The 27,869-nt window shown below is 32.4% G+C and overlaps 1 protein-coding gene across 4 annotated transcripts in view; it reads left to right on the top strand.

Annotated features, from left to right (window-relative positions):
- The window catches only part of LOC128238553 (uncharacterized), a 44,053-nt gene that overhangs the window by 1,241 nt on the left and 14,943 nt on the right, over positions 1-27,869 (top strand). The window contains exons 1-2 of one of the 4 annotated variants that reach the window (XM_052954599.1): positions 8,733-8,745; positions 24,964-25,229. The gene's annotated coding sequence lies outside the window, so the exon portion shown is untranslated. Of the gene's footprint in view, positions 1-8,732; positions 8,746-16,358; positions 16,735-21,966; positions 22,111-24,963; positions 25,230-27,869 lie in introns of those variants that run through there. The other 3 variants (XM_052954598.1, XM_052954596.1, XM_052954597.1) reach the window with 3 other exon arrangements.

Raw genomic sequence — 27,869 nt, 5'->3', positions numbered from 1 at the left:
GTTACACACGATGGGTTCACTGGAAGGATTGGGTATAAATGTGAAGGTATGTTTATTATTGTGTATTTAAGGAATGAATTGCGGGATGGTCATTTTCGGAGTATTAAGGCAGTTGGTTTGGTTAAAGTATGTGGAGTCCGAAGGATTCTACGCGTACTTTAACCAGCCCAACTGCGTTTATATCCCGATAATTACAATCCCGCTGTTCATTACTTAATTCAACACCAACAGTTCATTATTTCATTCATGAATTGTTACAAAATACTTAATTTCATTTCAGAAAACCTTACAGTAATAATTGCTCACGCATTCCGTTAATAGAATGACCCGACATTAGCCAGAAACAGTTTATCAAAGGACATCACAATCAACGCATGAAAAATCAATCACTTCAAAACACTTTTAAACGTAAAATTGAAACACTAAGGCCAACAATACATTTAATATATTATGTATTAACACTTTCTAACACGACTGACACAATATAACAATAACAAGATAAACAATTTTCAATAAACATGTATATTAATATGCGATTATTCGAGATCCGAATATTCGAATAGTTGCGTTCATCGGAATATATTCGCAATTGCCGAAAGGCAGTTTATTTAAGGAATGGAAGTTGAGACTTAAATATTACATTCGCATTATAATAAGTTGTGCTATTTTGATGGAATGTTTTAGGTTGTAATTCGCTAAATGGGATTTTTGTTGTCCTGAGTTCTTTTAAATGGTTAAATATATCTTGGGATCTCATTGACAGAGGCACGAGCGCGATCATTATTGTTCAGCTTTAGATTTCAGTACTCATTCATTAAAGCACTTTGCAAAATATATACGCACTTAAACCATGGTTTCAAATAAAAGAATATTCGATGAACTTTCAACGGCGTTGGAGTTGTACAAACATTTCATTCTTTAGTAAGCCATAACCTGACATGACATTAAAGATCGCTCGCATATAAACAATAATGCACACGTGTAGTAAGTCCTATAACTCTGGCAAGCATGTTTGTCCATTTATGACGGACTGAGGTTTGTATGCGCGTTCGTTGCTCTTGTTTCCAGATATGTTTATAGGAATAAAACAAAATCATCTAAACGTGTAAATGAAATGGATCTGACAAGTTACTGTCAGACATATCTCGAATGGCGGTGGCGGAAGATGGCGTTTTTCTAACCGGAATTGCATGAGCAGGCGCTAAGATAATTTGGCACGGTGTTCTTCTATAATCTCTTCGGTCTGTATGGGGGATGCTGGGGGCTATCCAAAATATGCTGAAGGCAGTTTGACGCACTAATTTTAGAAAGTTTGCGACGACAGCTGTATAGGCTGATACATGATGTGTATTGTTCATTGCGTATTGTGTACTGAACTGAACTTCATAATACATAAATGCCGTTGTGATACTGAGAGGTAGATCGGCTTTAAAATCGATGTATACTTAGATAAACATAATCTCTCAGATTTTTGTTTGACCTTTGTTTATAGCAGATTAAATATTTGTAAAGCATTGTAAACTGTTAGGTTATTTATGGTTATCTAAGGTTACAACGCTTGTGGACGGTTTTAATCACTGTAGTAATCAACACAATCATAATCATATGCAGCGTTTAAACTCAATTATCCCAATGACGCTCGATGGGACAACGTTTTTTGAGATTTTCTTTATGCTGATGAGGTAGCCGGAAATATTTGACATGAACCTTCTTACTCTGCTTTGTAAACAGAAATCAAACATATATGAAAAAAGAAGGTTTTTTTCCGGGTATCCGGTCAACCATGTGACGGTCTGAGAATGGTATTGTGGTAGGAGTAGGCTTCTTGCGTAAGACGTTGAGTGTTGGAACCCTATTGGACATGTTCTTTTAACCTCAATCACGTTTCAACAGTGTAAGCGGACTAAACGGTAATTGATGTCAACTTAAACAGCTTCCTTTGCAAAATAGATAAAATAAATATTTCAAAGTTAACCATGTTCAGTGCTTGTGTTACTGTGGGTATAATTTTCTGTGTTGACCTCCTTTCGCCAAACCTCGCACCACTTTCCGTAGTATAAAAGAAAAACACATTTGGTCACTTGTTGTTAGGGTATGTATGCGGACCCAGTGCAGTTTACCAGAACTCGAAAAACACACCTGCTCATTCACCTTTTACGCAAGACGCCATCGTCCGCTAAATCCGTTTAAAATCTGACTAAAATGTCAAACAAGAGCTATGTACGCGCATCGAAACGTTCGTATGCTGCCTTAATCTATAATGGTTCATTATTAACAAAATAAATCTGCATCGGATTTACTACACTTGTTCTCATTAGCATAATGAACATGTGGACAATGCTGTCATTTCAGAGTGAAATGTTTGCACATCCCCTCAGTAATCGTTGACAAAAGCTCGTTGTTTGTTTCTTTCAAACCTAACGAGCGTATGGTCATCATGATTTTGTGCGTTGCCGTTTTCGAAGTTTAACAAAGGAGATATCGCAAATTTAAAATCCCTTGAAAGAGCTCTGACAACCCAAAATCAATTAAGCATATTATAACCGCGAAATTTCAGTTTAGTCTTTAATTGGATTTATAAAGTGGGTTATTTTGAAACTATTATAGAGGTATTTCGCGCTCAACACTAAGAAAAGATAGCACTTACTGTTGGTCATTTTCTACTACGTGGTCCAAATGATGTTGTTTAATCTACTTTATTAAAGATAAAACGTTTAATGATAAAATTGCGCTACCACAATAAATAATATTGATGAAGTCATAACAAGGATGTTGAATAGTAACAGTATTTATGAAAATAATCTACTTTTAAATTCCATATTGTTCGACGATTAACGTGCCGAACTTTTGCAGAAGTTTTATATTGCATGTAATGCTAAAATTATATTTAACCCAGCATTGTATGTTTAGCAGTTAAATAACAATCTTGCAGAAGCTTTAGTGCATTTAATATTAAAATTACAGTTTGAAGCTTTTTTTGCAGTTGAAAATTATCTCATGTTCCATTGTTTCTTGTTATTATCTAACCCATTTAATAAGTCAATAATCTTGTGTACAGTAAAAGAGATCTTAGATTATGTTTTTTACATTTATTTTTGCAGTCGGAAAATAGCTGATGTAGATAATGTTACTTGTTATTATATACCTGGCTATAAGTTAGTAATATGAACTTGTCCTTGTATTTTTTCTTATAGTTCTGTATTACTCTAAGGACAGGCTATGCGATACTCATACAATATCAAAATGGACGTCGCGGGTTTGAAAGTTTAAAACCGTTATCTTGTCTAGTGATGCCACAGCACCATGCAAATTTAAATAAACATTTATTAACCAAAAAGGTGTAACTAGAAAACATATGTATCCCTTTAAAGGAAATATATTCTGAATCTCACATTGATCAAACTTCATTGCACCATTTCAACTAAAATTTCAACTGTCAATATGTAAATTATGTGACAGAATAAGTTCTTGAAGGCAAATTCAGCCATTGAAAGAGCATATTAACAGTTTCATTTTGATTATTCTCTTGAATCTCACGTTTGTATTGTATTTGCATTTAAAAACATTGCGTTTAACAAACCCAAACATAATAAAGACATGTAAGCACTTACTTAAACTATATATTATAAAAGGTGTCAAATAGCATATAAGTATAAACAAATATATAGTAAACTGACCAAAAGAGGTTGGAACTAAGGAAATTTGAATTAAGAATCTTACAGGCCATTTGGATACTTCATTAAGTCGGGACGATATACTTGTGCTTATCACTATCACATTAATCCTAGTATTACATCTACATTTAAGCGAATTCATAAAATCAACTTATCGGTATTCGTTTGAAATGACTTAGTGTTTGCTTGCCTCATGTTCACATCGGCAGTCTTTCAGCGTTTTAAACAATTTAATAGAGTACTATAAGCAAAATGTTGAGGGAAACACCCTATGAACCCATTTATTATTAGTATTAATACGCCTTACTGTTTATAATTCAGTTATAATTGTGTTTCAGTCCATAAGGCATTTTAAGGGTCAGTTCATCTAGAATTCGAGGAGCGCTAGGGGTACTGAAACGCTTTAACGCCTTCCTATGTATACACTTTATGAAATCTCACTATAATGTTTAAATTAACTAACACATTTCTTTAGTGTGGGCTTGTGTCGGGTCGTGTTATTTTTGCATGATAATTGTAGACTGTTCTTATTTGCTCATCTTGTTTCTACTATTTATAGGTATCTGATTTACAAATAAGCTTCTCAGTGTAGTGGACCTTTGGCGATACTATTAAATTTGGTTGTCTTTTGACCCTATATCAATTTCGGAAGTTATTAAAATGATATTGTATGTTGATTGTTCTACTATTTTAAATCAATGACCTACACATCTTCATCGAAAAGGTAATAGCAGTTTACATGTTTGTTCTTTATTTCAACTGAAATCGGAAGTGAACTGACATATTTTGTAAGTTTCCGATGCCAATATAAGTTAAGGTTTATCTTTAACGTCTTGCCTTTTTTACCAATGTTGTGCTATTAGATGATACTGAAATAATAATAATCCATAATGCTTTCAAAATATACATCTTTTTACATTCGATACCGTAAAGATGCACTCTTACTCCAAAATAAATTTACCGCAATTAATACAAATGTTTTGATATACCAAAAAGGTTGAAAACAATGGTTCTTATGAAAAATACCGAGTTATATTTGAAAGAAAGGTGCATAAAACATGGTATATCAACCTTATGAGACTATAGTAGATCACAGTAAATCTTTCAGCATTCCTCAAACATTTAATATTTTTGCGTATTCAGCTAGTGAATATACAGTCAAAATCTTGTTATAAGTTTTTAATATTTCCCATAAATGCATTATTTAGTAAGTAGTTAAGGTTTATCACTCAAAATTTATGTTTGCTATACATGTGTTTTTATTGATTTTGAGAGTGTCACTTTAAACATGCACTCCTACTCCCAAATAAGATCCACCACAAATAATAATATTGTTTTAATATTCCAAAAAGGATGAAATAATGTCAACAACAATGGTTCTTATGAAGGATACCGAGTTTAATTTGAAAGAAATGAACATAAAACACTGTATTTCCAACTCATGAGACGATAGTTTATCACAGTAAATCCTTTAGTATTCACCAATCATTTTATATTTTTTACGCCTTCTGCTATAAAATATACGGTTACAATCTTGTTATCAGTAATTAATATTTTCCATAAATGCATTTTTAGTAAGTAGTTAAAGGATTATTACTCAAAATGAATGTTTGTTATACATGTGTATGTATTGATTTTGAATAAGAGTGCCACTTTAAGTATATGTTCGTGCCATACTTTAGTGAAAAATTCAATACTCGTTATTATATATTTAAGTTTACAAACATACATAATTCGTAAAGAATATAATTTTTAATGTGTATTAATTGCCTCGATATTTTGAAGTAGAAGTTCTTTTTGAATACATAAAATGTGTACAAGGTTATGATTCATTTAAATTGTCATTAATCGAGACAGGTTATATTGGGGCTTTCATTATAGAAATGATGTCTTGATATGTATATTGTTTGATAAAAATAGTTGTCGAAATTTTGGATAAGCTTTCAGGGTTGTTTTAATAGGAATAGAAAATGAAAGACTTTAAAATAGTTCAATGTCTTGATATGTATATATGCAATATACTCATATTTGTCGATAGTTTCAACAAAGTTGCCATCCCAACATTTTTTTGAATTAGCTTTCAGGGTTGTTTTTATGTATATGTTAGAATTAATTAAGTAATTTCTTCGTTAATAAATAACCTAAGGAAGCGGAGCGCAGCGTTGTTAGCCTCCCCCAAATTGCAATACCTGTCAATCAATGCAAGCTATTGTGACGTCATTTTAATCATTGTTGACACTGAAATTGCGCCTTGGCATATGCAAACTGTAGGGGGGGGGGGGGCGGTATATGCGCATGTGCAGTTAAGAGTCTTCTTCAGAAATTAGTAACGATACCTCACAAATAAGATACAACACAATTTAAAAGTCTAACGCCCCTGATCGGCTGACAATGTCGGGCAAACACTAATATAAAGTATAGAAAGGTATAGAAAATGAAAGCTGATATTTTAAGCATTGGCATAATATGTCATATTGACATGACTCATTCGGCACGAATCTTGCTACTGTTAATTGATCGTTACTAAAATAAGGTTTGTTTGAATAAGGTTTGAGTATATCTTTGGTGAATTGAAGATGTATAACTAATTCATTGTGAAACTAAATTACTAAGAAGGAGTTGATACCCGGTGATAGTGCCAGACTGATATAAACGGGATAACGAAATGGTCAATAGTGTGTTTGAGGGCCGCCTATTAATTCATGTCTTATAAGAAATTATATAAATTTGAGTAATATTTCTAATCGGCAAACATTTGTGTTCAACTCTTTTCTTTATTAAAGAAAAGAATACCCTTATAATTTATTATTGTTACTTTTTTATTTGGTTATATATATATATATATATCAGTAATTATTCGACTTTATGCGTGCCTGTACATTGGGTAATTATTCGACTTTATGCGTGCCTGTACATTGGAGTTTTTATATAGAACAATCACATTTTATATACAGTTCCTTAAAAAGACTCATTCCCGTTTTATACAGACAAACAAATATAACAAAACACCGTGTGAAATGTGGACAACATTTTTGCATCTAATGCAGACAACCACGATGAAACATAATCGAAGATTCAAATTAGAGTTTTTTTTATTTACAATAATCTTGAAATATGAAAGCAAATGCCATTTTCCTGAAAAGCTCTGGTAACACTATTGAAAATCGAAACGTCTTAGTTTTGGATATTAGTATATATTTCCCACTTCTAATACTTCATAAACAGATTAAAAATGAATTGATGTTTAAATTTAGAATATGTCCATGTTTATTATTTTTCACCTGTATTGTTTTTGTTCTTTTTATACTTGATCAACAATGCCATACAACTGAATTCAATTGAAGTGTACTGTCTGTATACTGTTTTATGTTGATGCATTGCAAATGTTGCCCCATTAAGTGTTCTGAGGCATTCCATTAAGTGTACTCAGACATATATGATTTAATTTACATGATATAATTTATATATGTCAGTTTAATGCAGGTTTGTGTTTGTTCACAGAGTTTGTAAAATAACTCTTGATTTTTCTAACAAAATATTCTCTAAAAGGGTACCCCTGAATGATTTTCTTGTTCATTGATCCGGTTCATTAATTTTGGTTTCACACATTCAGTGTTAAAATCAGGACATTTGGAACTAACCTTCTGTTACGATATTAAATATCATCTCCATTGATTATAATATTTACCTTATAAACACTGAAAGAACGCTTCTTTTTAAAGGCATTCAATAATTTTATGAGTTCTGTAGGTATTGATTTACATAAAGTCTCAGACAACCAAGTTGTGGCAGTTTAAGGCCATCCACATCCGACTTGTTTATTAAATATTATTGTTGTATAAGTATAGCTTTATAAAAGGAGTAGCCCCTTTAGTTATATGAAACAGTTGCCCGAAAGAATATTTGCAATTGTTTACACTTCAAGAATGATTTTATTGATCAGCTATAAAATTTTCCGATTTTACCCTTTTCTTAACTTTTTAATTTATTCAAATTTGAGATGTAATGTTTTGGTGCTTTTTTCAAAACGTTAAGACTTACAGCGGTTTTTAATATCCTAAATAATACTAATTTCAAGCTTCGCTTAGAAGCTTAAATTTAAAAAAAAGCTAAATTATCGTTACAAGCCTTACGTTTTTAACATTTCTATACTCGGTACATACAAATGAGCACCAGAATGCACCTTTTATGATTACAGTAAGCAAAACTTTCAACTCTGGAGAACCTCTATCAACCAAACCCTATATTTATAATTCAATACACCATACTGTTCATACTGCTGCTTCATTCATCTAATCATAAAACCTCGGAGAACTCGGAGTTATATTCAAAAGTAGTCCTGTACTGTTGTAAATCAGGTACAAAATGTGTGCCTATGATTCTAAATGAAACAACACCCTCAAGTTTAAATTAACTAACATTAACAAACATATCACTGCAGTATATGCATGTGTCGAGTTTTAAACTATTGAGCATATTATCTTAGTTAGTCCATATACGTTCATCATTTATCTAATATATATTTCATTGAAAATCTCGTGTTTACCTAATTTAGTTCACAAATAAACATAACTTATAAAGAACATTATATTTTGAAGAATAACTATAGTCTCTATATGATAAAGTAGCTGGTATGTTTGATTACGTACAATTTGTACACTGTTATGATTCGTATTGTTCTAATCTTGACATGTAATCTTTGGGTCTATATTATTTACAAAAACCAATCTTGAGTATTGGGCTTTTTGTATCTTATTATTTTAGTATGTATATGGTATGATTGCAATCTACTTGTCGATATATTGGAAAAGATTTCAAGTTTGTAATTTAAAGTTTAGAAATAGAAAGCAGTTTGTGTTAGCAATAGCATACTATGACATGTAAACATAGTTCCTTCGGCACGAATCTTGCTACTCTTATTGATCGTTACTAAATTAAATTAAATTAATGTTGAGGATTTATTTGGTGGATTGCGGATTTACTAGTAAATTATTGTGAAACTTTCATATAAATAATTGGGAAGGAATTGACGGTGATAGTGCCAGATTGATATCAACGGGATAATGAAATGGTCAGTGTAGTGAAAGAGAACAGAGCAATAATTAATGTTTTAATTAAAGCCAAATACATGACCCATGTATAAGAAATTACATAAGTTTTATTAATAGACCTAATCGGCAAGCGTTATGAACCATTAGGAACTTTGCTGAAGTTAAAATCTTGTTTTATCATTTGTGTACAACTCTTGACAGCTGTTACATAAATATAAGTAATAATTCGATTCTATGTGTGCGTGAACATGGAAGTTTTTACGTTGAAAAAAAATCACACTTTATAGACATTTCCTTAAAAGGATTTATTCCCGTTTAATAGTGCCAGACAAACAACTATCATAATACTGTGTAAAATATGAATGATTGTAACCACGATTAAACAAAATTTTAATTTTAATTTTGAGATCTTTTGTTAACAATTTTCTTAAAATATGACAACAAATGTTTCTTTTTCCCCGAAAAGCGTTGGTAATACTATTGAAAATTGAATTATCCTAGTTTCAGATATTTGTCAATGTTTCTCACTTCATATACATTTTAAAATAAAAATGGATGTTTAACTTTTGAATATTTCCTTTTGCTTTTGTTTTTTTCCATCACCTGTAATGTTAGGTATTTGTTAGTAACTGTTATACCTTTTAAGCCTTGCCACATCACGTAAATTCGATTGTAGTGTACCATAAGTATACTGTTTTGTGTAGATGCATTGCTTATGTTGCCTCATAAAGTGGCTTGGGACATTCCATAAAGTGTACTTGAGTAGACTTAACTTGGATATGAACTATTCTGTTCAAATTAATATACGTCAGTTTAATGCAGGTTGGTGTTTGTTCCCAAAAGTAAGTAAAATAAATCTTAATTTTTTTCAACAAAATTCTAAAATACTCTGTAAAAGGGTTCCTCTAAATTATTGTGTTTGATATTGATAAGGTTCATTACTTTTGGTTTCACACGTTCATTGCCTTCAGCAGGAAATACTATTGAAACTATCCTTCCGTTACGATATTAATTAGCATCTCCATTGATTATAATTTTCAACTTATCGTCGCTGAAAGAACACTTCTTTTAAAAGGCATTCAATAACTTTTAAGAGTTCTGTAGGTACTAATTTACATAAAGTTCATTGTATTCAAAATATTGCCATTTAGAAGTCTTTGTTTGATCATATATATGACAAGGGCCGTCTGTATGCCAAGATATGATATAACCAGTATTGTACTCGAATTCTCTCTAATTTATATCGCTATTGCTGTTAAGTTCACTTCTTGATAAACACCCCTAGTTTTGTATATTATATAGGTAGTGTGTTGTTTGTGGGGTTTTGTGTTGTTGTACCATGTTTCTGGTTTGTGATTGTTTGGTTTTGTGTTCAATGTCATTGCGGTTGATCCTGTGTCATTAAACGGGTTTATGTTTAACATTTCGACTACTGGAGTTGTTTCTGTAGTTTTTCATATAAATATTGATTAATAAATTTAAGAAAATGTATTTATTTTCTAACGTTAATGATTATTTTGCCAACAAGACTGTTACAGCGATACAAAATGTTTGCTGTAGAGATTTGTCTCAATGATAATTTTACACGTTTATAGAGTATCAAACGCAAACTGTTTCAAAATACTTGACAAATTAGAAAATTCCTACTGACCAGCACTGTATTGCCGTTTTATGGTCGTGTTAGTTGCCTTTATTATACTAAATAATATATAAATTCCGTAAATAATGTCGAGGTTTCTCGAATCAAATGGGGGAAACGGCGACATTGAGGATGATATCAAATACAGAAATGAAATAAGAAACCATATGAAAAAATGTAACCTCTTTTCTTGTTAAATAATCATTTCAATCTCTCCATTACGTAAATGAAATTTCTTGCCTCTGGTTTTATAATCCACAAAACAGCGTTATTCAACCATAATTCATCGCTTCTTCCATCACTTTATCTCGTTAAAAATGGACACGGTGTTCTCTGAACCTTTATCTTCGTCTTCGATCTTAGCGTGTATTAGAACTGTATGTCTTCTGTTTACGACATTGATCCCAGGTAATCAAACATTCACCTTTTTGAAAGCATTTTAAATGATAAGAAATAAGACCGAGATTAACGTGTTTTTTAAAAAAATGTTACAACTTATGCATCGACACAGTCCTTTTCATATTATTTTAATTTCTTATTATAAGTTATGACAGTTTAATACCATATTTAATTTTCAACATCATAGCATTAAGATCATAACAGAAAGAACAGAGCAGGATGCTAGTTTTATACAAAACACAAACGTGCGTTAAGATATACAAGTTACAATACACATTTATTTGATATACTATATTTAACCTATTGTTAACTAAACCAAATTTAATATTCAGTCAAAACATCTCTGAAAGCTTATGTTTATTGATTATTTGGCAAAAGTATCCATCTTAACGCACATAACCACTTTTGTTTAAGTTAAATAAACATTCTGTATTTATCTGTCTGGTTTTTAAATAAACTGATAACTCGCTGTGAAGTAATATATTGATCAAGTAATGAAATGTCAGCTTCACATTATGTGAAGATGCGTTTCTCATGTTGCCACATAAAGTGAACTAAGACATTCTATAAATATAACTTGACTTGACTTGACTTGGATATGAAATATTCTGTGTAATGCAGGTCGGTTCACAAATGTAAGTGAAAAAACTCTTTATTTTTTACAGGTTTCAAAAATAAATCTTTAAAATGGTTCCTTTAAATCATTTCCTTTGATATTGATCAGTTAAATTTTTTTTATGTCACACGTTCAGTGTTAAAATCCGAACTAAGTATTGAAACGAACCGTCCGTTACCATATCAAAGAACATTTACATTGAGTATACTATTAACATTAGCATTGATTTCGTCACTGAAAGAGGGCTTCCTTTGAAAAGCCTTTCATAACTTGAGTTATGTAGGTATTGATTTCCAGTTAGGTACATTGTATCCAAATATTTTTTATTTCGTAATGTTTGTTCAAGGATATATGGCCGTATGTATGCCAAAACGTATGATATTACCGTTATTGTACTCGACGTATCCGTCATTTGCATCGCAGGAACTGTTCACCTCTCGTATTGTTAAAGCTGCACTTTCACAGATTGATCGTTTTGACAACGTTTTTATTTTTTGTCTTGGAACGAGCCAATGCTTGCGAAAATGCATGTATACCAGTCATAATTTTAGTTTAATCATATTTTATTGCTCTTTTGTAAAGAATTATTTTGCATACAATTTACATGTACATTTACAATCAAATAAAACAAAAAGAACAAATGGGTTGGGCTACAAGTTATTACAACATTAGTTTCAGCCCTTCCCAGGCGTCAATATAGCGTCAATGTCGTTTAAATCTATGATTAAACGTAAATAGACAATAGAGATAATGTTAATTACTTTAGAAAAAAGAAGAAAAGAATTGGTTGCCACCAAAAGAAAATACAATGTAATAACATCCCAGACCGTTTATATCGTGATTGAGGGTGATATCAAAAGAAACGTTTCGTTAATTTTATGTACTTTAGAACTTCAATAAAAAGCACACTATTTTCATCGACTGTGTTATCTTCTATCCCAAACAATAATTTAGATGTACTTAAAGGATGAAATATTCGAGTATTTCGAAAAAATAACACGCGTTCTTCGACGTATCTACTACATTTAAAGAAATAATGTTCTGCATCTTCTGTGCCTTGTCCACAGTCACAAATAGGAGTAAATGTTTATGTGGAGATGTGCATTAAGGTTGCTACAAGCATTTTGGATTCTTGTATGGTGTATATTTGAAATTCTGTCCCCGACAAGATAATATTTCGGAACAACTGTGCCTTTGTAAGTATCTTTTAAACGTGCCTTAAATTCGTTAAGCGTGTTACTGTTACGAAGGTGAACATCAAGCCGGTTCCACAAATCTATGGAAGATGGGATTGGTGATTTCGAGTAAATACTTAAACGTCTAGGTATGGTGACATAATTATGTTTGTTTCGAAGCGGATAATTGGTTGTTTGTTCAATTGTCTGTGGTATTTGTTCGCGAAGATACTGTGGCAAGCTATCGAACTTTTGACGATACATGAAAATTAACTTTTGCATTTCCCTGCGCTCACTTAGTGGAATCCAACCAATTTCAATTAAAAGTCTATGATTATAAACTGATCGGGTTAACCCAGTTACTACTCTAGCCGCTTCGTATTGCATTTTTTCTAAACATTCCTTCTCATAGACGGCACAATTATCCCAAACTAAAGATGAATATTCAAGCAAAGGTCGCATAAACGAGATGTTTATTTGATTAAGCGTTTTTCTACCAAGTTTATATTTTAACAACCTCATTGACCCAAGCACTTTAGAGACTGATTTAATAATTTGGCTTATATGTTCTTGCCATGTTCCATTGGCTGTAAACCAAAGTCCTAAGTGTTTATGGTTTTGAACAAAGTTCAACAAGTTGCCCTCGAACACGATATTTGGTAGAGTCTGATTGCACAGCGTAAAAAAACATAACTTCTGTCTTTAGGGGATTGAACTGTACAAGCCATTGTTTTGCCCAATTTGAAATCTTTTTAAGATCGCTATTTAATGTAGATTCAATATGGATGGTATCTGACGAAGAAACGGCTAGAGAGCTATCGTCTGCAAAGAGTCGCGTTGTACTTACAAGGGAGACGGCAATATCGTTAACATAAATAAGAAAAAGCTGCGGACCAAGTACAGACCCTTGAGGTACACCAGCATTGACATTGCGAATTTCAGAAAACGTTTGTCCAACAATAACTCTTTGTGACCTACTTGACAAATACTGATAAATCCAATCTTTAACATTGTGTTCAATGCCATACTCTTGTATTTTAAAAATAAGACCTGTATGCCAGACTCTGTCAAAAGCTTTGGAAATGTCACAGAATACCATGCATGTAGATTTCTTTTCATCAAATGCCTTACATATTTGATTGTATATGTCAATCAACTGAAAAACCGTTGAATGACCAGGTAGAAACCCAGATTGTAATTTATAGATAAGATTATTGGCATGTAAATGAATGTAAACATATTTGAAGACAATACGTTCCATTGTCTTGCCTACACAGCGTATTAACGAAATTGGGCGGTAATTGGACGGAAGAGATCTATCACCCTTTCTAAAAAGAGGAGTAACATTGGCCAACTTCCAAGAAGCAGGATACACGCAGTCACGAAGCGATTTGTTAAGCAGTAATTGTAACGGATAAGACACGGTGGAAACCGTTTCCTTTAACATTTTATGACTTATCAGATCCGGTCCACATGCTTTATTTATCACCAGATTATTTAATATGTCTTTTACGTCATTTTCAGTTACAGTAATGTCTTCAAGCAAAGTATTGCATTTACGTATTAGTTGGGGTAAAACGACCCCAGTTTCATCAATATTAGATACGGAGGTAAAGAAATCATTTAGTAAATTCGCTTTATCGCAATCTGTGGAAATAAGTGTATTTGTTGATGTATTTAAAAGTGGTGGAATACCGTTTGTATTATTGTTTTCCTTCTTTGTCAACATTTTAACTACTTTCCAATATTGTCGCGGGTTTGTTTGGCTTGCATCACTTAAATTATCTTCAATATTATTAAAGAATATTTCTTTAGCGTGTTTTTTCATATTATTAGCAGAATTCCGTATTTGTTTATATTTGTTCCAGTCAGCGACCTTGCAGGAATTTATCGCAATACGTTTTTGTCTGTCGCGTTTACAAAAGATTCCACGAATTTCTGAAGTAAACCAAGGTTTATCATTAGGTCGAATGTTACAACTTTCGATGGAATACACACCCTTGCCAATTCTATAAATTTAGTAGTAAAAGTTTCGCATGCATAATCAACTGACGAATTTGTAATAAAGGACCAATCAGTTGTCAAAACAAGGTGATTAAATAGTTGATAATCTCCTCTTTTATAATTCCAAACAGTTCGAGTGTAAGTGTTTTCATGAGTAAAACTACTTTTAACGAAAAGGTACGCTCCAAAATGATCACTTATCTCGATAGGGGTGTTTAAAATGCCGACGTCTAATAGGCATATTGTTTCAGAAATGGCAATTGGGTCTAGGAGCGTAGAGGATGTAGCCGTCACCCTAGTTGGTGTAGAGATTATATTTTGCATATTACTAATTGCTAAAATGTCGCTAAATTTGTGATTCCTTGAATTAAGTTGATCTTCATTTATATCACCAAGGAGAATAATTTTATCGTATTTATCGCTCATGTGGTCTACTGCTACGCTTAACCTGTCCCAAAATTCAACAGGTAAGTGTGGAGGTCTATATACAACGCATATAAAGAATAATTCTGATTTATCGCGTACAGTTAAACATAGCGACTCTGGTAGTAAATTTTCATAATCGCGAATTAATTTTGGACATATCTGTGCACTTGAATATACGACAATACCGCCTGAATGAGCTGAACCGTCGTTTCGAAATATAATGTCATAGCCTTCAATAGACACGTCATCGTCGCCTATCGCGTTTGTAAGATGTGATTCAGTAAAACACAAAATATCGTAATCAGAGTAATTGTCTTGGATATATTGTATTTTGTTACGTATACTTCTAATAGTTTGATGCACGATTGAGAAGCATCCATTCGTCGTGTTTGATGGACCAGGGTTACTTTCAATATCGCCACACAATAAAATCAGTAACTGTAGCACTATTGAAAATTGTAAATTGTGTAGAAAGTCAAAATGAATACAATTGGTAAGCATGCCAAGTACCGCTTTATGAGTTGATATTAGGTAGAAAACCCCCGCTAGATTACATATCATAGCATTAAAATGCTTATATTTGAATATCCTTGCGTTAAGAACAACGAATGAAAGTATAGTACATACGAAAAAATCTAGCATAATGCTCAGAAGTGTTGAACATTTACGTAATTGCATTTTTATAACAAGCCCTCTGTAGTGAAATCCTATGGCCATCCGCCAAGCCATTATATCGTTACCCATTAGGATCTATGTAAATGCATTTGAAACGATTATAAGCGGTGACCATAGCGCAAAACGAAACAAAGTCTGGGATAGATTATCAACGAAAAAAAAGAAATACATGGTGGCAAAAAATAAAGAAAACATCTTAAAAAGGTATAAACACTTGAAATAAACAACGGTTTTGGTGATCAAATATGAATACAAAAATCAATTGTTCATATAAAGAAAAAACACTGTATTGCGCAATCATTAACTTCGCACACAAAGAAGACTAGGTTTACATAAGCCAATACTGATTAAGTGTCGTTATACCTGACTGCTTTCACATTATAAATAGTACTGGACTAAACTGCCATTTTAAATGATTAAGAATATACTATAAAAATTAAATATTTGGAAAAACTGTTTAAAGATAAATATCTAAATTTAAGTTTTAAATTAGTAAACCCTTTCAGTCAATTCTACTCAAGTGCAAATCAGCAATTAATTTAAATGAAATACCATATTATTATAAACATGAATATGTGCTTATATATCATTTTACTTATGGTAAATAGTTAACGTGAAAGCACCAGTTTCAACCAGTAATATAGCTAGCTGTTCATACATTTGCTGTAGAAAAACATGCAACTCGAGAAAGTACTGAATGTACAATTATTTTGACATTTGTTCAGAAGTGTAAAACATAAACATAAAATTGGAGCTATTAACATCCTAAACGTATATACATATATGTTTAAGCAGATGGACTTATCGTGAATCTGTATAGTGATTGATCTACAAACAAATTTTGTGAATTTTGTGGATAAACTTTATCAAGAACAGATGAAAGCAAATAATTAAAGGCTGAAGGAAAATCATACATATACATGTACATTACATATTATGTCATGTCATGAGTTATGAATTTCTTAGGCCAAATACTCCTGTGAAAATTATGTGTTTAGAGATCAAAAGTTGATCATTCATATTGATTCTATTCGGAGTATATGGATAAAAGAGGAACATTGGTATAAATATGGAGGTCAGTGTCTGCTATTTATATATATATATATAAACAAAGTTTGTATTATAATATAATTCATTCGGAATGAAGATCTAGGGGCTATTCTCATGCACTGGTAGAGGTTTGCCATCCTTGAGACACTGAATATCAGCCATGTCCCTGATGACCTCGATCTTTTGCTGATCTGGCCGCTGGCACTTGACCTTGCAGCCGGCTACCCAGGTTTTGTCCAACACTTTCTGCCGTACAAGTTGCCTTGCTTCATAGGCAAGCTTTTCCCTTAGAGGTGTAAGATTTTCAGTCACAAAAATACCATGGCCCATACCTTTTCTTGCTGAGTATAGTTTATCTCTTGCTTTTGAGGACGAGAACTTTATAATAACTTTCCTGTTTACCATATCTCTTGGTCGCCCCTTTCTGTGAATCCTGTCTATATCATTGCTGGTCAAGGCTACACCAGCCTTGTTTGCCCGCTCAATTACTTTATGCTCCAAATTCTCACCAGGGGCGTCACCTGGTATATTGGACACATCCAGACACATTCTCCTGCCATATTGGTTAAGATCGTCTATCTCCCTCTTATGTACAAGAAGGCTGTTTTCAAGCTGTGTTTTGTCTAGTTTAAGGGTCTCTACCTCTCCCCTGAGGCTATCAATCTCCTTGTGAACTTGTGCATGTATTTCAGGTTTTATATCTTTTATTATTGTATCTTTCATTAGCTCTACAATCATAGGAGCTAACATCGGGGCTAATTTGTTGGCTAGTTCACCGAGGTCGCTGTCAGAGAAAGACATATCGGAGTTCGTTGGTGTTTTCGGAGTGGGTGGGGTGTGTTGGGTTTTTAGGAAAAGTTCTTCCTCAGCCTCGAAATAATCAGACGCTTCACTATCACTTATTAATGGTTCAGGAATACCGAAACAGTACTTTTTAACTATTTGTTTTTGAGCTGGAGAAGATTTATTTCGTTTACGACCCTTCTTTTTTGGCGGCATTTGAAAAGCAGAACACAAAGCTAACCAGTTTTCAGTTCATATTTTACCCGTTTAGGCGTCAAACATGTTTAAAGATTCATTCGAATGGTAAACTAGTTTCCTTTGAAGCATTCAGTAATACATTTGATCAAACCAAACCGCTGTTTTGAAGGAAAAACTACATTTCTGTCTTCGTGGCAAAAATGACCGACATTGCTGTTTACAACCGGAACCGGATATACCATTATCATTAGTTTGCAAAAAGTTACGTTAAAAAATTGCTCTTTCCAAGACAACAAATAAAAGAAGTTGTCAAAACGTTCAATTTGTGCAGCTTTAAATGAATTGAAGAAAATGTATTTATTTTCTAAAGGTTAATGATTCCTTGGCCAGCACGTTTTACAGCGTTACAAAATGTCTGTTGTAGAGATATATTCTCGATGATAATTTTACACGTTTTCATAGCAAACATTATCATAATAATTAGAGAATTCCTACTGACGAACGCTGTATTGCCGTTTTGTGTCGTGTTCTTTGCTTGTTTTAACTTTAAAAGCTGGTAGATAATAATTTCCATATATAATGCCGTGTCCTCCGAATAATTATGGGGAAACCGCGATATTGTAGAGGAAATCAACTACATAAATGTAATGAGTAACCCTAGGAGGAGATGTTGCACATAAACTTTTTAAAAAATCATTTCAATTTCCCTATAACTTTAATGAAATTTCTAACCTCTCAAGTCTTTTGTACCAACAAACCAGCGTTATTTAACCATGATTCATCGTTTCTTCCATTATTTCATCTCGTAATGATTGGACACGGTATTGTCTGAACCTTTATATTTGACTTTGATCCTAGCATGCAGCAGAACTTCATATTTTCTGTTTACGTCATTCCTCCCAAGTGAACAAATTATTCTTTTTTTTCTGGACGCATTATCTTTCAAATGATATATCATTTTACTCTTAAAAACATAAAACCGAGATTCACAGTACACATACTTTTTAAAATATTGCTACAATTGACACAAACCTTTTCAACATATTACGTATGAATCGATCATTATATTTATAATAACAGAGGGGACAGAGCAGAATGCTAGTTTAACACGAAACACAAACGCGCTTAAAGATATACGAGTTACAATAAACATTAATATGATATACTGTAGACTACCTATAGTAAACTAAACCAAATAAAATAGTCGGTCAAAACATGTTTATTGTATTTTTATTTGATAAACTTATGTATCTTAACGCACGTAGCCACATTTGCATAAGTTAAATAATTATATACATTCTGTTGTTGTCTGTGTGGACCGGAGTTCATTCGATTTAGTATCTTAGAATTTATGTATTTTTTCCAGCACCTTATACTTTTGAATATTACTGTGTTTAAAAGCTATCAATGCAATGAGTCGAAAGTCTCAAATTGAGTAACAGGAAGTGTTATAAAATCAAACAGAGTGAAATACAAGGAGCTACTGCTGCTTCATCCTAGCTTTTTGTCAAATTTGACCGAGTTCTTGGATCTGAAATCGGCCCAGTGTAAAGTGGTGGTACACGGGAAACCATTTAATGACGCTACATTAATGAATACATCTGTAAAAAATCAAATATCGGATAAATAAGTTCATGTAAATATTTTTACGAAATCAGTGTGCTTTTTAGAACAAGGACTGACATTTTGCAAGTAGATGTTACAAACAAGTATGGTTAAGTCTTAAATGGTGTGTGTTTGTTTAATATAATCGTCAACTAGAGAATGACGTGTTACCTTTTTCAGAGGACATTCATCATTAACTTCGGTAATGGCTCTAGATCAGACATATCCTAACATACAACATCATACAGATTTTGACCGTACGGCAACACAAACTGTTCATGTTCCTATGTCAATCACTCTTTAGATTTTTGGGATAAACTTCCCAAACCATAGTGGCTGAAGCCTTGAAACATTGACCTTATGAGAGTAAACATGTTTATACATATATATATATATATATATATATATATATATATATATATATATATATATATATATATATATATATATATATATATATATATATATATATATATTTTAATATTTTACTGTTGGTTTTGCGACATGTTTATTATGGTGTTTATCTTGTCAGCTAAATGACCTTCTTTTGAACTTTGTTAAAATCACTGAACTACCATCCGCAATGATAAATATGTTGAAAGAAAATTATATTTGCCTCTGTTTTCAATGCTTACATTTCCGTATACCTTACCCACTTTGTAAACCCTCATTTGTAGTGTCTGAAGACTTTAGATAACTCTTGCAAAAGTTTATGTTGGGGTAGACTTTATATACGCTAATCTTGTATCTTATATAATTTTCATTTAATGTATCCGATGTTAATTAAGCATTTCACTGTTACAAGCAATTGGCCGTAATGTTAAATGTTGATGCACTATGACCCCTGGTACTGCTTGATGATTACTACTATGTGAAATGAATGACCAAAATCTCCCCAAAGAATAAAATGCTGTTTATATGTTTGGTCTTTGATTCAACTGAAATCGAACGTAAAATGACCTTTTTTGCAAACTTTCGAGGTCTATATAAGTTACGGTATAACATTTTCATATAGGTATTTTCTACCTATGTATTGCCCTCTAATGGAACCAGATAACATGGGGCATCAGGCATTCAAAATAAGCATCATTGAACATTGGACACCAAAATCAAATGCTTACGTGTACCTGAAAAGGTTTACAAATACACACACTTAGTTAAGTACTTTTTATTTTAGATATGATAATTGCCTATGACGAATAAGCTGTTTTGTTTGCGTTTTTGTTTGTTTTGTTTTGTTTTTTTAACGACGAGCTGTTTATGCTAAAGTGAGTTAAATATTATGTTCTTTTTTAAGTTATTTTTACATCAATCGCGTAAAAACTGACGATTCATGTTAAAACCTTTATCATTTCTAATCATGACTGATGTAAACAACAAAAATATTTTTTTTAGATGTGCTAACTTTGTGATCGTATTGAAATAGCTGATAAAGTTTAAGTTGCATTGAATATTAATGTAATTGTATATAAGGGATTGATTTTGTGCAAACATTTTGGGCCTTTAATATAAACAATAAGCCTTTTCATACTTCGATGGGCATATGATCTGACAATAATCTAGATAGTTTTGGTTACACTCGGGTTTGCTTTGATATCTATTGAAAATGATTGCCGTAATCATTTATCATTATGATTATATTAACATGAATTTAAGTGCTGTATATGGCAAAAAACATTGCGTGATCATCGTTATTGAATTATATAATAAATAAGTTTTGAGAGTTTCTTTGATGTGAATACCAGTATGACTAGCTAGGCACAAATTGATGTTAACGTGATAATGCAATGGTCGGGGTCATCTTATCAAAAAGCGTACCATAGAATATCGTAAGATAGAGTTTCAGTAAATTTGAAGTGTCACAAATTAAATTGAAAGATGTACCTGAAAAACTATATAACTTTTGCCTGAACTGACACATAAAGGTCTAAGTTTCGAACAATATATTATGACTACAAATAAATTTTCATTCGAAAAAGCGATCATACGATAGGAGATTTACAAAATGTCCCCAGTGGATACATCGTATCAATTCGGTTAATGATCATTTTTTAGAAATTTTATTTTTCTTAATAGGTCTAAGTTGAAGCGTTAATATTTATTAATGAGGCAGGATTAAATCATTATGTATGCAACACAAATTCCATGTATTGAGGTTCAAAAACAGAATTCAACATACATGATCAACGGAGAAACCTCATTTTTTACGCATGGACAGCCTATACCGAAGATATTTTTGTATATGTTTTATAGTTCATCCCATTACAAGCGAAACATAAATTATTTATCATTTGCCTTGAATTCAAGTTACATTTTTACATGAATAAATGAATCTATCGAAAACTATTAATTTCACAAATGCTGAACTGAGGATTTAACAATTTATGAGTGCGATGTTTATTTTAAATCGTCTGAGCGTCGAATGATCAATTCAACACACATTATTCACAAGGAAACCTCCTTATTAACGCACAAATAACCTAACCAGTTGTAATCCTATACCGCTGATATAATAAATACATTCAAAAATGCCTTCATAAACTTCTTCTTTTGATATTGATTCTTCCGCACCAATGACGTTATTGAATAGACTATGTTTAAAGTATATGCAATTGCTCTTCAGTTGCCAAAACAGAAAAAAAATGTTTGATTGCGATAACTAGTACTGAATTGTTGTATCACAATAAAGACGCTTTTACCTTGATGACATCTACACTAGTTTATAATAGTCGGATTTATTTTCTGATGTTTATTATTCTTAGAAAAAAATTGAGATATTGGCACGCGATAGATTCACTTGAAGGATAAATATCAGGTATTTAAGGAATGTCTCATATATATATATATAAGCATTTTTGTGTTTTTAGTCTTTAAAACGTTTAACAAACTGCCTCATTATACGACAAAAATATGGCTTTATCATTCATATTTATTTGTATATCATTTAAGGTTGATGTTTTGTAAATAAAAGGTCGGTTAATAACAACATCCATACATTTAAAGTGACGACAATAAATTCTAACTTTCTAAATGTTGAGCGCGAAATGCCTCTAAACAAGCTTCTGAAGAACCCACTTAGTATATACAAATACAATTAAGTACTTAATGAAAATATTGCGATTGTTATTTACATTTTTGACATTGGGTGGATATAAAGCTTTCCGGTATTCCATTTTGCGGAGGTATGAGCCTGAACACTATAATATGTTCAACTTATTACTGTACAATCCCTCCCAAGGTCACATTTGCAAAATGCATTGGCAACAAATCATAGTTTCCAAGAAAAGAGAATCGTGGTAGTATTGTGAGCGACTGCGGTGGGGACTTGCAAACGTTTTTTTGAAAAGCCATGAATTGAAATGACATGAAGCTTCGTCAACATGTTCACTATAACAATACTCACTAGTGTAGTAAATCTGGTAAACATGATATAGTAGTAGTAGTAGTAGTAGTAGTAGTAGTAGTAGTAGTAGTAGTAGTAGTAGTAGTAGTAGTAGTAGTAGTAGTAGTAGTAGTAGTAGTAGTAGTAGTAGTAGTAGTAGTAGTAGTGGTGGTAGCGTTATTTGCTGGATAAGTTGCTCCTTTCAAATAAATTTGCACTACAAACCTATACATATTATGTTATACATGAACACATACCTAACCTTTATTTCAAATCTATGCACTAATTAAAAAGTGATACATGTCGCCTGTCTTGTGTTCTTGTTTTTATTTTCTGGTTTTTGGTAGTACCGAAAATCAGATATCGTTAGGTCATTTTTTGTCATATCATGTTCAATGAATTAATGCACCCGGGGTTACAAAATAGGACGTATGGTGTTACGCGGTTTTAAATAATGCGAATTAAAGGACAACTTTGTTTAAATACGGTCATAAGATTGCACCGTTTATGTGAATTCTAAAGCAATCCGAAGAAAGTTAATTAAATCTTGGTGACAATCAGATGGGAATAAATAATTCTAATCAATTATACTGAAAAGGGGACCGTGTTGACTAAAATACACTGCTTAAAATAACTTACTAGACATAGTTAAACGTCCTCAGCCAATAGTGGGTTTTATTCAATAAACCGCACCCTAGCTAAAAACGCTCGAGATAAAAGAAATGTTCCTATAGACTAGTACATAAAGGGTAATCTGTCACTGTTACGATACGAGCTAATTTAATCGAAAATTTATCAATTCACATTTTCTATCCATAGGCAATGACAATTTCTTATCGGTTAGAATTTAAGGGCACTCACAATATTTTTTGGATTCCATTTGATTTTCTTGTCAACATTATTTTTTGAAAAGAAAAATCACCCTGTAGTCGGACTATAGTATTTTAACGCTTTCAGTGCTTTCAATTCTAACCGATAACACTGTATTCTCACTGTGATCCAATGAATGAAGTGCATTTATATTCTCTGTGTAGTTATAATCGTTGTCAGTTGGGATCCCAGGAAAAAAGTGTCTTGATATACCGATGTAGTTTTAATTGGGTAAGTTGGTATCCCTTAAAAGAATGAAGTGTGTTTTCATGTACACGTGTAGTTATAGTAAGGTTATGTTTGGAACCCGGTGGTTAAAGGGACTCGTCCATATTTTATAGCTGCGATTTTACTTCTTCTTTGCTCAGAAACCAATTTTGTGCGGACACATACTCATTTGAAAAGGATTTTGTAACTTTAAGTTTAAAACATTCACTTATCAAATTAATTAATACAAAGGCTAACACTCAAGGTTGATGAAAAGAAAAGGATATTAATTTTGTACAAATGACAAAATATTAGCCTGTATAACTGTTGGTAGTTTTTTAATAAATAGGCACACTGGCCATAAATTTTACAATTAGAAAAGCGCCAACATATCAATGGTAATTGTTGATACAGTCTGTAAGAATAAAATTCAAAAATCTGGGTAACACATACGTGTCCGAAAAAAGTCAATCAGTTCGAACGAGTTCACAAGTACACCCGTCACGTTTCTTCCTTATAAGCCCTATTCTTCTTTATTTAGATTCCTTAACTTTAGCCAAACCTAAGAAACCAATTTTAAATTTCGCTCCTCACCTTGGTATTAACTATTGTATCGTATAACATCTTAAGGTTGTAAATTAAATAGGCACAACATAGGTTGTTGCAAACATTATTATTCCTATTTTAATGCATAACTTTGTTTAACTTGTTTAGCCTTAATGATCTAATGAAATGATGCATATTTCGGTTTTACAATTTCATTTTTACCAAGCCATCAACTGGTCATTATTACCCATGCTCGGTTGAAGATAAGACCGTTGCTATTTTGCAATACATTTTATCAATGTCCGCACCAATGAATTACAATATTGAAGAGACTTTGTAACAGTGCAAATTAGGCATATCGATCATATTCATAAATAATTATACAGTTAGAAATATGCCTCTCAATGTTGTTACCTCAGGACTGGAACTTGTAATACAAATACAAGTATTGCATATCATACATTGAATTGATAAAAATGTTTTCAAAAACACTTGTAGCGGATGCGAGCTCTGATTAAAGCAGCAGACGTTTTAAGAAACAAACACCAATTGTTTGGAATTGCCAAAACTTACAGCCATTTAAATTTTAAATAAAATCATAAGATACAATATGCACACACACCAAACTGACACTATCACATTGGAATGAACATTTTTTTCCAGATTACAGTCGAACCTCCATAGCTGCAAGGAACCGGCAAAAATACCTCGAGCTTCGACCCAAGCGGGAATGTTTACCCTCAGTTTAATGAAATAGTTCCTTTACATCCAGTTCGGGCCATCGAGGAATTCGAGCTGAGCGAGTTTGAGCCAACGGGGTTCGACTATATTGTGACATACACGTACATTACAAAAACATTGATTTTGGAAAAGGAATGGACGGTTTGAATAACAACTTGATTTTAATACAAATAATTTGGATTACAAAGGTAGGTATTTTGATATAAATTAGGTTATAAATTTCATATCAGTATTATTGTATGCTATCTGGCTTGTTATCTTATCATTCAATACGCAGTTTATATTTGGGCTACAATGATAAGTGTTAACAGATTGGTATGTAGCTAATTTTAATCGCTCGTGGGATCACAATTGTATGGGACTCGTTTAAACATTTCGTCTAGCCGCTGATCTGTTAAGATTGAGCTTTATCATTTATCCTTGACTTGATCAAATACAAAACTACAGCTGCGGCTACACAACACTTCCGATTATTCCGTTGCCTTTCAAGTTCTCAGTTGCCACATGATATTATCAGTAGCTTAGTAAAAGCGTGAATTCGCTCACGACGATTACACTTTTTCTAGTACAAATTAATATGCCTTGGTAAAGTAAACGTTCAGCTTTCGATGATGTTTAACTACTGCTATTCCATTCATAGTTCGCATTAAATTAAAATGTTCAATATCGAAATCACTTTAAAGGGACTGTACACCAGAAGTTTTGTAACGAATCTCAGGACAATTATTTAATGAAATGTTTTACTCTTTGATATCATAATTGTGAAAAAAAATACCAAAATGCAAAAATAAAAACGAGTCGGAGACCGGGTTCGAACCGGTGTCGCCAAAATTGCAGTCCAGTGTTGTATCCACTTTACTACAAAGCCTTCCCCTCAACGGTTGGAATATTTAAGCTATAAACCTGACTTGGTTATATCACGTGATAACATCGACTAGCCAATCACGCATAAGGAATGAATTCTTCTAGGTAGATATACCTAGTAATCTTTTTTAATGGAAAGATATGAAAAAACTGCGAAAAATAAATTAATTGTAGACTATGTGGTACTTCAGTTAGTAAGTTTCAATGCATTGTACACATCGATACCAAATTTATGTCAGTTTTCGACAATTTTCTTTTTTTCCCGCTAGTTCATCATACGAAGTACAGCCAATTTAAAGGTGAAATCAAACGTTATCTTTTGTAAACGTTTCTTGTATTATCATCTTAATATCCATAAACAAACATACAATAGGTACAACAAACAAACTTGAATCTCGTGTGTTTGCTTATGAAATGAAGTACATTCGACACGGATAAAACGAGACATATAATTTATCAAAACAGATTGCTAGGAATGGAAAATGAATTTTGTAGGTGAAGGATGATAAATTTACTGTGAAAACTTAATAAACTAATGCGAGTCGGTAAGAACGATACTAGTTCCCCTATGCAGTTTAAAGCATACGAGGTCCCTTAAAGGACTACGTGAATTTCATTTATATGTCACCAGCCAAGTCTTATTATAACTACGTATCAGTATCAGTAATAAAATCTTAAACTGTAAAATAAGTGTGACAGATAAGACTTTGGTGTATAATACCATTTTTGTTCCTAAGATAATACCGAGGAACGAACACATCATAAAAGCCTCTATTTCGCTTGTCAGCCTACCTTAAGCCCTTTTACTGTTTATTACAATCATTTAGCTTAGGTATGGCTTTAATTTCGGTTTTTTTTTGGCGTGTGTATACTTCTCGTTTCTTCTTTTAAGCATACGTAAAGTATAGAAATAAATTAGCATTGTAAATTCGTACATGAATACATATTCCTCCTGTATTAAGAAGTAAAACACTCTTTTTGAAACGTGAGCCATGGCGCTTCATTAAATTGTTATCACTCCTACTGTGTTGACCCTGGGATCCCATGAATGAAATGTGTTTAAGATATCAGTCTTGTTATAAATAGTTTCAGATGGGATCCTGGTTGTTAAAGGAACTCGTCAGGACGTTATATCACCGTTAGTATATAAGGGATATTAGGATAGGACGTTTTTCTGGTTACATGTATAACGACGAGTTCCGTGTGTAAATACGTATCCGTCGGGACTTTCGGTCGGAGCGGATACGTGTTTACTTACCGAACGAGACGCATATTGTGTATTGAGGTCAAGGGAGGCTACTTAACGGAAACAAGTCAGTAGTTACAGAATTCTCTTTATTGAGCAGAAAAAGAAGAAAATGTTTTATAACTCAGCAAAATGAATAATTTGCTTATACGAAAACAATTATTAAATGTCACGGCATAACAAAACAATTAAGTGGGACTTATTTTACGAATACATATCGTTATTTCCTGAATACGTAACCTGGAAATTCAACTATCGAATAGTTTCAAAACCATGGTTTTTATTACGAATGTATTACAATGATTGAAATAACGCATGTTTAACTTGTACAGTGATGCAAACACACCATATTTATTGATAAGTAAGTGTGTACAATTAGGAACAGATTTTCATACATTTCCTAATACGAATATAATTTATTACAATGATTGAAATAGCGCAGTTTTAACTTGTACACTGATGCAAACACATTGTATTTATTGTTAAGCGAGAGTGAACTATTAAGAACAGCTATTTGTTGAAAGTATATAGACAATGAAGTTGCGCCCTTTCGTCTAAGCAAATTAGTACGACTTACATCCCTTTTGCGAATTGTTGATACAGTTTGTATGGATAATTTTGTCATGTTTTCATATATGATTTGCAGTTTATCTAGTGTCTTACTAATCATGATATAAGTTTATTTATTTTCATTTTATATTTCGAGGTGTAGGGTCTT

The sequence above is a fragment of the Mya arenaria genome, chromosome 6 (assembly GCF_026914265.1).
Source record: "Mya arenaria isolate MELC-2E11 chromosome 6, ASM2691426v1".
NCBI lineage: Eukaryota > Metazoa > Mollusca > Bivalvia > Myida > Myidae > Mya > Mya arenaria.
This window is presented reverse-complemented; position numbering and strand designations above follow the sequence as displayed.